This window comes from Myotis brandtii, unplaced genomic scaffold (genome assembly GCF_000412655.1).
Source record: "Myotis brandtii unplaced genomic scaffold, ASM41265v1 scaffold350, whole genome shotgun sequence".
Taxonomy (NCBI): domain Eukaryota; kingdom Metazoa; phylum Chordata; class Mammalia; order Chiroptera; family Vespertilionidae; genus Myotis; species Myotis brandtii.
The window spans coordinates 495,282-505,368 of record NW_005363468.1 but is presented as its reverse complement, the minus strand read 5'-3'; the positions used below and the strand labels follow the sequence as shown (position 1 = coordinate 505,368).

The window sequence follows — 10,087 nt, the reverse complement described above, 5'->3', positions numbered from 1 at the left end:
GAAGGGAAAGGGAGAGACACATTGATTGGTTGCATCCTGCACATGCTCTGATAGGGACTGGGGATCAAGCCAGCAACGAGGTACATGCCCTTGACTGGAACCTAACCTCAGACCATTCAGTTCAAGGGCTAATGCTCTATCCACTGAGCAAAACAGGCTGCAGCTTAATTCATTTACTTTTAATTTATATGTGTCTTTATATTTAAAGTGGGTTTTGTTTTTGATTCACCCTCATAATCTGTCTTTTAATTGGTGCATTTATGCCACTGACTTTCAGAGTGCTTACTGATAGAGTTACTACCATATCAGGCGGCTTCTGGGGCTTCTGGGGCCCGCCTGCGACCCGGGATCAGATCTGATCACGGGCAGCAGGCAGGCGGCTTCTGGGGTCGCACACGGGTCTTGGATGGCGGCTCACACTCAGTCCCGCCCTGCCTGCAGTATGCAAATTAGCCGTAATCTTTGTTGGCAGTTAATTTGCATATCATGCTGATTAGCCAATGGGAGGCGTAGTGAAGGTACGGTCAATTACCATGTTTGTCTATTATTAGATAGGATAATTGATTATGTGCTAGATGCTGTAATAAGCTTTAGAAATACAGCTGTGGGGAACATGATCTTGGTTATGATGTCAAGACTTAAAGTGTGTGGGGATGGTGGTTGGGGAAGAATATTTAGCCACACAGACAGGCAGTTTGTATGGTAATGTTATAGAGAAGTATCCTTTACTCTTTGAGTACTCAGCCTGGGAAAGTAGTGGGGCAGGTTGGGATGGTGTCACTGCATGTTTCCAGGAGGATATTTAATACATGACTTCAAATAGAAGTCTTTCCTGAAAAGAAATTAAGTAGTGAAGAAAACTCAGAAATAAGAATGTTTTAGGCACAAGGCATAGAGTGAGCACAATAGCTTAAAGGTGATAAAAAGGATGAAGCCCTCAAGGAACTGGAATGACTCACTGTAGCTGAATGAAGTTAGAATTGAATGAGGGGAGGGGACTGGGGAGAAATGAGGCTGGAGAGTATGGACTGGTGAGCCTTATTAGCAACTTGGATTTTACCCTGATGGAAATAGAGCACCATTGGTATCTTGAAATAAAAAGAAATGCAATCAATAGTATGTAGAAGTAGAGTTGTAGACTTGGTGATTGCTTGGATTTTGAGGTCAGAGAGAAGGATCATGGATGGGCTACAGGGATTTTTAATGAGTGGAAGAGTTAATAGGGGAAAGATATAGAATGAAAAACAGAAAGCTGCTGATAAAAATATCACAATTAGAAGCTTAGTGAGAAACTGGGAAAACATGGATATTTCTGATAAATAAAGAAAATAAAAAGTAATAAGAAATCTATAATAAGAACCAATGGATAATTTACAAAATAAGAAGTAACCAATAAAATTAGAAAATGTGCAACTGAAGCAAAATGATAACACTTACATCTTTTAAACTATTAAAGAGATTAATAAATGATCATTCTAAATGCTGGCAATTATATGGACTCTCATATGTTGCTAATGGATTATAAATTATTATAAGGTTTATGGAAAGAAATTTGACAATAGGAATGAAGAACATTTTAAAAGTTATACCCCTTGGCAAATACTTACACACTTAAGGATCCATTCAAAGAAAATAATTAGAGGTGTGTTCAATGACTTTTGTATGATTTTATTGCAAAAATAGAGAAATTACATTATCCTGATAAATAGGCCCATAAGATGAAATACAGAGAGGAAGGGAGAGGGATAGAGAGTTAGAAACATTGATCAGCTGCCTCCTGCACACCCACTACTGGGGATGTGCCCGCAACCAAGGTACATGCCCTTGACTGGAATGGAACCTGAGACCCTTCAGTCTGCAGTCTGACGCTCTATCCACTGAGCCAAACCAGTCAGGGCTCTTTAATTATTTTTAAGTGTCACTGAAAAATGTGTACCTGTAGGATCTAATAGGCAAAACAACAACAACAACAAAACAAGACAAAACAAAAAAAACCAACCAAAAAAAACAATGACTGATGAAAGGTGCCTGATTTTTTTCATTGTGTTTTCTTACATTTTCCATATTCTCTGTAATAAGCATGTATTACTAATATTCTGAGAAAGATTATATCTGAAGTTGGGATAAAGAATGACCACATGATAGAGCTGTTGTGAATATGAAATATGATGAAGTATTTAAGGCAACTAACGGGGTTTTGGCCCTAGTTTGTGGTCAAAATTTGGATTTGCACTCATTTAACAAATATTTTCAATTAGAACTGACAATAACCTATGAGGGGCTCAGGTGATAGGTCATTTTTATTAGCTAGCATTCTTATTAATAAATATTAACCCAGTGTTTTTGTAAAATAAAACAGCTAACTGTCCCAGAGGGTAGGACACTTTATGCTAATACTTGATGTTATCATCTGCAGAAAAGATAGGTGGCAGAAACAAGGGTGGGTGAGAGTCTTACATTAAAAATAAAAACCAACAGTAAGAAAATTTTATGGTTGGTGGTTATCAGACTCAGAAAACTGGTAGCATATAGATCTCTGACTAGCTAAAAGATTTTATCTGTGCTACATTCTGAACTGTTTCACCATCAGTAAGCAAGTTTCCCAATGTTAAAATCAGACTGCGAGGCCCTGTCTGAGAAATAGCCAACTTACAACCATTGCAGCAGGCTAAATCAGTCTACCAACCTGATAAGATTGGTTTCCTGCTACACTGCATATTTAGAATAAACAGCCCATTAATTTAAATGGGCTTGTTGACATTTATGCTTCATGAAGCTCTGTTTGTTTTCTCCTTACATAATGTTTCATGTTCTTCTAGGTGATAATTAGTTGTTTGATGGTTTTATTTGCCTTCTAGAAGACAATGCTTCTGTTTATTGGTTGGTGATTATTGGGCCCCACTTATTCTTCTATTGAAAATGATTTAATAAAATTTGTGCTTTTCAAGTTCCCAGGGAGTTTTTCCTATTACCAGTGATTTCTGAGATTTAAATATAGTGGGTATAGAACCATTATTGGGTCATGAAACCCTCAAAACTTTTTCATGCACACAGGTAAATACCACCAGGGTGGGTACATATGCCATTTTCTGGACATTTTAGCTGTATTTCTTATTCTATGTTAGCTTTTTAATACTTTCCATCACTATAAAGATTTCCCCTAGGTAACTATTTATATTTGGTCTTTTCCATTGAGGTATCAACTTACATAAGTATATTAGAAGCTTGATAAATTGCTTGGAAATGCTTGGAACAGTTAAAATATTCAGTTATCACCCTGTGCTGAACTCATGAGACTTTGGTGAAATGATCAAAGAAAGTCTGCTCCAAGTCTTACTCTTGCTGGAGGTCCATCACGGATGTCTGCGATAAAGGAAATATTCTTCTCACCCTGTCTTTTAGTCTGGTAACTTTGTACCTGTTGGCCCCTTTTTGCTTCCTGGGCCTTTGGAACAGGAACTTTGGTGTTAGGCTGATTTGAGTTGGAATCCTAATGGTGCATAAGCTATGTAACCTCAGGCAAACTACTCATCCTAAAACCTCTTTCCAGAAAGAACTAGTTTCACCCACTTCCAACTCCTTCCCTAGCCTTCTTCAAAAGGACTCTGACTTCATTGAAATTATTGGTCATAAAGTTTCACATAAGTATACAATGAGAGTAATAATAGTGGTACCCTTAAAGCACTGTGTGAGTCTTAAATGAAATAATACATATAAAATTTGGCTCAAATAACTAAAACTATTACATGATCCAAAATATCAGCCATCAGAATGGAATTCTTTTTTTATGCTTTTTGTTGTCTTGTTTTTTGGTCCTCTCTTATTCTCTATTTTGTTCACTTATTTTTGTTGCACAGTTTTTCCTTTTCTGTCTTCCTTTTCCTATTCTCTTTTCTTTTTGCCCCACCCAATTTCAGTTTCTTTGCCCATATAATCTTTCTTAAAAGAGAAAGTTAACAGGGAATGGTGAAGTTATTATTATAAGGCAAGTCAGGAGGCATTTTGTTCTTGGGTGGGAAGGGAAGAGTGAAATCTACAAAGTCTTTTTGTCAAGAGGACCCAAAAGATGAAGAATAAGATTGTAACTTAGTTGGGAGATGGCCTGGGGAATTCTTGGAGTTGGGACAGGAGGAGATGAGGCTGGAATCAGGCTATGGGAATAGCAGATTGATGGTTCTAAGTGGTCCCAAGGAAGTGCTATAAATTGAGAAAGATCATAAGGAGATAAAGAAAAGCTGAAAAGAAGGCAATTTAAGAAATGAGATGCTTGATAGCTTCAAATACATCCAGAGAGCACTAAGAAAGTTTATTAGTTTTGTGATTGAGAATTTCAGATGAGTGATTTCATTTAAACCTAAAGACAGATGTCTTTGGGCAGAAGCTGTAGGTAGTGGGCCAGAAGTTGAAAAGTTTCTTTTCCCCTCTATCCTAATTAACTGTGACGTCATGATTTCATATAAGAGTTTCCAGCTTGTGTATTCAGTGCTTTAAACTCAGGAAAAGGTTTTTGTAGTTCTCAGCATAATAGACACACAGCTTTCACACATTTTTCCCCATAATATTCCAGATTTAAAATACAGTTGCTGGTGTCTGCCGTTGTTAGTCATATGTACTGGTAACAGCTTTTAGAGGAGCCAAGATTGGAGTTTCATCTTTCTTAAGAAAGTGAGAAGTTAAAAACTTAATTAGAATGAATGATGGCACTTAGATATGAGTACAGCTGGCTGAATAGAGACTAAAAGAGTGTTGAGTAGATTTGAAACTCAGGATAACCTCAGTCCCTACATAAATAATTCCTTTAAAGAACAATATACAATTAATATTGTGTTGCATATATTTTTTATACTACCAATTTGAGAGGGTTGTAATCTCTAATGCACGCTATAAAAGGTTATTTTAACAAGGGCATTATTCACAGAGACATATTTTAATAACAAGAAATATTCATGTATAAAATATTGCTATATATTCTGGACAAGATGAAAGGAGTTCCACTGCAGTAAAACTTCTGTGCAATTAGAAGGTGATGAAATAGAGGCTTGTACTTTAACAGTTTCAGATTAGAGTCTCTAAAACCTACCCAGTGGGTTGACATGAGATGGTTAGGGTGAAATGGCCAATGGGTTTTAAGGGGGAAAAAGAAGCAGAGCAGGTGGGGCTGAAGGAGGACATGCAGGAGATGTAGGAAAATACACATAGATTTGATGAGAAACATTATTTCCTCACAATATTGGACATTTGCATTAAAATTACTGTATACTTATCAAACTATTATAACCTTAAACATTGAATACATTAGTTTCCTTTCTCATTTACCTTCTGTAAATGAATAGCATGGGCCTAGGAAAGAGTATAAAATGTTATCCAGCTATCTAATGGGGAGATAGGTCCAGGGAATGATTAGGGCCAGGCTACTCATGGCTTCAGTGTGGTCATGGGAGGGGTAAGGCTTGAGGCTAAACCTGTCCAGGGTTGATGGAGCAGTCATTCATTACTGCTGTTCCTTCCAGCTACTCTCCCATTATTTTTCTTTTTTAAAAAATGTTCTTTATTGATTGAGGTATTACATATGTGTCCCCCCCCCCTCCCTGCCCCTTGAGTTCCTTCCTTTTTACAGCAGCATAGTATTCCATTGTGTAGATGTACCACAGTTTTCTAATCCGCTCATCTGCTGATGGGCACTTAAGGTGTTTCCAAATCTTAGCTATTGTAAATTGTGCTGCTATGAACATAGAGGTGCATATGTCCTGTCTGGTGTTTCTAGTTTCTTGGGATATATTCCTAGATCTCCCATTATCTTTCATCTTTTGGAACTCCAGGACATTTCCCTGAGTGTTTGGTATTGAGCATATCACACGATACTTTGAGCGACATATAATGTGTGTCCTGAAAAGAGCCCGTGGAGCTACAGTCACAGCTCCTGGTTCTGCCACTTACTCTATGACCTTGGGCAGGTTTTTAACTTTTCGAAATTTTGGGTCCTATAATTAACTATAATAATACTCATCTGGAATAATTAAATATATAATGTGGCACAATCTGAAACACATGGTAGATACTCAACAAGTGAACCTTAATGGGAGCATCAAACAAATAAACATATTGTTAGGGATAATATCTATACTAATAAAAGGGTAATATGCTAATTAGACTAATAAAAGGGTAACATGCTAATTAGACCAGGTCTACCTGACATCTTCCGGGTGTCAGGTCCTCCTTCTGGATAAAGCCACAGGGGCCAAGGCAGAGGTGGTTAGGGGTGATCAGGCCAGCAGGGGAGGGTGGTTAGGGGCGATCAGGCAGGCAGGCAGGTGAGCGGTTAGGAGCCAGAGGTCCCAGATTGCGAGAGGGATGTCCCGGATTGGAGAGGGTGCAGGCTGGGCTGAGGGACCCCCCTCCTGTGCATGAAATTTGTGCACCAGGCCTCTAGTTTTACTAATAAAAGAGTCACTAATATCTTATGTTTTGTAGATCATCATGGGCTTTTAGACCTTTTATTTGCTCCACAATGGCCTCATAACAGGTAGAAAGAACATTATTAGGCTTAAGTAACTGAAATATAGAAATACAATCTCCTGAACAGCTTTATTTTTCTCTTGCAAGAAGTTCAGAGAAAGAGAGATAATCCAGGGCTATTGTGGCAGCTCTAAGATACTGTCAAGGAACCAGACTCCTTCTAATTTCCCGCTCTGCCATTGTTAGTGTGTGACTGTAGTCCTGGTGGTTAATCCATGGTCCCATGGAGGCTGCTCCTACCTTTCGCAGGGCATCCTAGTTCCTGAGAAGGGAAGGGTTAAGTCAAAATGCCAAGGCACTTTCATGGAAGAGGCAACAAGATAAAATGGGGAAAGCAAGTGGGTTTGTTGGAAACTCTTCCAAGAAAATACATTAAGGACTTGGGTGGAGTTAGTGAGGTGTTTATAGGATACCCAAGGCTAGTAACTGGCAGGGAGAAGGAGGTTAACAGCCACGATTTTGTTTGGAAGCCTTATCTCATTTGATTCCTTTTAGCTAGGACTTCTGGAGAATGCCTAGCTACCAAAGGCAGGGAAATACCAGACCCTCTTGTAGGATGTTGGATCTGACTAGAGCAGGCCCTGAATGTGAAGAGGAGATACCTGCTTTTCTCTAGACAGCTCTCTGCAGGAAGTGCTGACAATCTGGAGTCCCTGGCATAGAGGAAAGATGATGCATCTCGAGCTACAGAATTTTAGGTTGAGTCCCAGCTTGGCCAGTCATCAGCTACTCAAGCTTCTGTATCTGCAAAATAGGGATTATGTCACACTTAAAACACTGTTCTGGAAACTCAAAGAGATAAAATGTAAATAACTATAAAGTCATCGAAAGTATTAGTATTGTCTGAACTTTCCTCCTTACCTAGCAGAGCCTAAAGGGAGAATTGAGATGGTATATCAAGGAAAATCTAAAAATAACATCCATATAGAATCATACAGATGTCATAGTTTAATGCCTGGCTTCTTTCATCACTTAACATGTTTCAAGCTACATCCGTATTGTAACATGTATCAGTACATCCTTCCTCTTTATTGCCCAGTAATAGTCCATTGTATGGGTATACCACATTTATGTATCCATTCATTCCTTGATGAGCATTTGGGCTGTTTTCAGTTTTTGGCTGTTTTAAATGCTGCTGCTATGCCCATTTGTGTACAAGTGTTTGCGTGGACATATGCCAAGAGAATATCAGGGAGAACACAGAGAAGGCTGCTCTGTGAGGGTTTGTCCTCTGCAGTGATTCCTTGAGAGGCTGCTCTGGGTCTCGTGCTGCTGGGCACTGGAAGCAGAAGTCATGGGACTTCCACAGAGAGAGATGCCAAGAGTCAGGCAGGCCCCTGCTGTCTACCTTCCTTCTCTCACTCTAATGCCAGGGCACCTGTCTGGACTTGCAAAGATTCGTGATGAGCATTATTTCTGGTTGCTGAATAAGGACTTGGCTTTGGTTTAGAAACTAGATTCTGCTTCTTATCACCTTCGGCATGTTAGGTACCTACTCTCCCTGAGCTTGGGTTGTCTTATCTGGGAGATGAAGGTAATAATAACTATCTTGCAGACTTTATTCGAGGATGAGAGACAATGCCTCTGAGGTAACCTGTTCAAAGTAGGTGTTCAGCTAATAGGTATTTACATTATTAGCAATTGCCCTGTGCGGTAGGACATTGAAGACACAAGGGCTCAGGTCAGAGATAGTGTGGTCCAAAGCTCTTGGAATGACTTAGTACTGAGAAATGTTTTAATCACTTTCCCCAGAAGAACTTTATTAGTTTGCTGGGGCTGCCACAACAAAATAACACAGTCCGGGGAACTTAAACCACAGAAATTTGTAGTCTCACCGTTTTAGAGACTAGAAGTCCAAGGTCAAGGTTTTGTTGTCAGGTTTTGTTTCTTGTGAGACCTTTTTCCTTTGTTTACAGATGGTCACCGTTTCTCTATGTCCTTGTATGGCCCTTTCTTTGTGCACACACATCTCTTGTATCTCTTTGTGTGTCCAAATTTCCTCCTCTTATAAGGATACCAACCAGATTGGATTAGGGCCTATCCTCATGGCCTCATTTAACGTTTAAAGACACTATCTCCAAATACATTCACATCCTGAGGTATGAGAGTTAGGGCTTCAACATATGGATCTTCAGGAGTCACGGTTCGGCCCACAACAGCACCTAGAGAGCACCTGCTCTGGGAATATAAAAAGATGGGTATAACCAGGCACTCCAAGTTATACCTATAAATGGCTGTCTGATAATAGTACCAATAGCATTTATTGTTTAACAAAGTGCTTTTTTAAAAAAATTTTGTTTTATTGCTTAAAGTATTACAAAGAGTGTACATATGTGTCCTTTTTTTTCTCCCCTTAACCTTTCCCCCAGCCTCCCCTACCCCCCAGTGTCTTGTGTCCCTTGGTTATGCTTTTATGCATGCATACAAGTCCTTCAGTTGACCTCTTACTTCCCCCGCCAACCCTCCCCGGCCTTCCTGCTGTAGTTTGACAGTCTGTCCGATGTTGCAAAGTGCTTTTTGTGTGCATTACTCATTGGCTCATCACAACCACCTCATGTAGTTGATGGCTGGTGTCATTAGCCCCATCTTCGAGGGAGAGAAAGTGGTTCATTTGCAGAACTTGGATGTGATAAAGCTGGGCCTGGGGTGTGCTTCTGCCCTGAGAGCTGATGCCCCTCCAGCATTGCATTCCCTGCCCAGTTGGATGAACTTTCCAAAAAGCAGAACACCGCACCCGGGGCGAGCAGATGTCTCTGGCTGCCCAAGAATTTTCTAGTTTTAAAATGGAAAGTCTCACGTTAGCGGAAACCCAGAGCGGACTTATCCATGAAACAGAAAAGGCAGTACCTAGGGCCCGTGATTTTTTTAGGGGCCCGCAAAAAGCTTCTAATTTTTATTCCTTTTATCAGCAGAAGAAAAAGTAAATAAATATAATAATAATAATGAATATATAATAGTGTAGCCAGCATGAATTATTCATCTTTATACTAACATAGTCATAAATATAATTTTAAGTGTATGTGTGTATGTGTATATGTGTAAAGGAAATCTCTAAAAACCTGATATGTCTTGTATGTTATCAGTTGAAATTTAAAAATGTATGTTACAGAAAAAAAATTTTTTTTTTAAAAAGGAAGAGGCTCACACACACACAAAAAAGTGCCTAATATAGGCCTGGAAACCCAATCAATTCCAGGCAAACTGGGACTGTGGTTTGCCTTAACCCCTTAACAGCTTAGAAGTGGTGGTTGGTCATAGCTGAGAAACTTGGGGCTTCCCCAAGCAGTGGTTACCTAAATGATCAGTGTTCCCAGCTCTGTGATTGCCATGCCCCTGGCTGCTTCCTTCCTCATCACACTTCAGTTGCCTGGGTTCACCTTGGCTCCCTCAGAGGAGCCATGCGCCTTCCTTGGGACACTCTGCATAACGTGCTGTCAGTTCCACGTCTCATTTTATTGGCCTGGCTAGCCACTTATCTAACTCATCTTTTGCCCCCAAATACTGGCTCAGTGCCTGGCATATCATAGACATTGAATGCATATTTATATATTTTAAATTTTTTTCATTATCA

At 39.6% G+C, this 10,087-nt stretch overlaps 1 protein-coding gene across 7 annotated transcripts in view; it reads left to right on the top strand.

Moving 5' to 3' along the window:
- Positions 1-10,087, top strand: part of SCEL (sciellin) — a 117,350-nt gene that overhangs the window by 7,794 nt on the left and 99,469 nt on the right. The window lies entirely within an intron of this gene.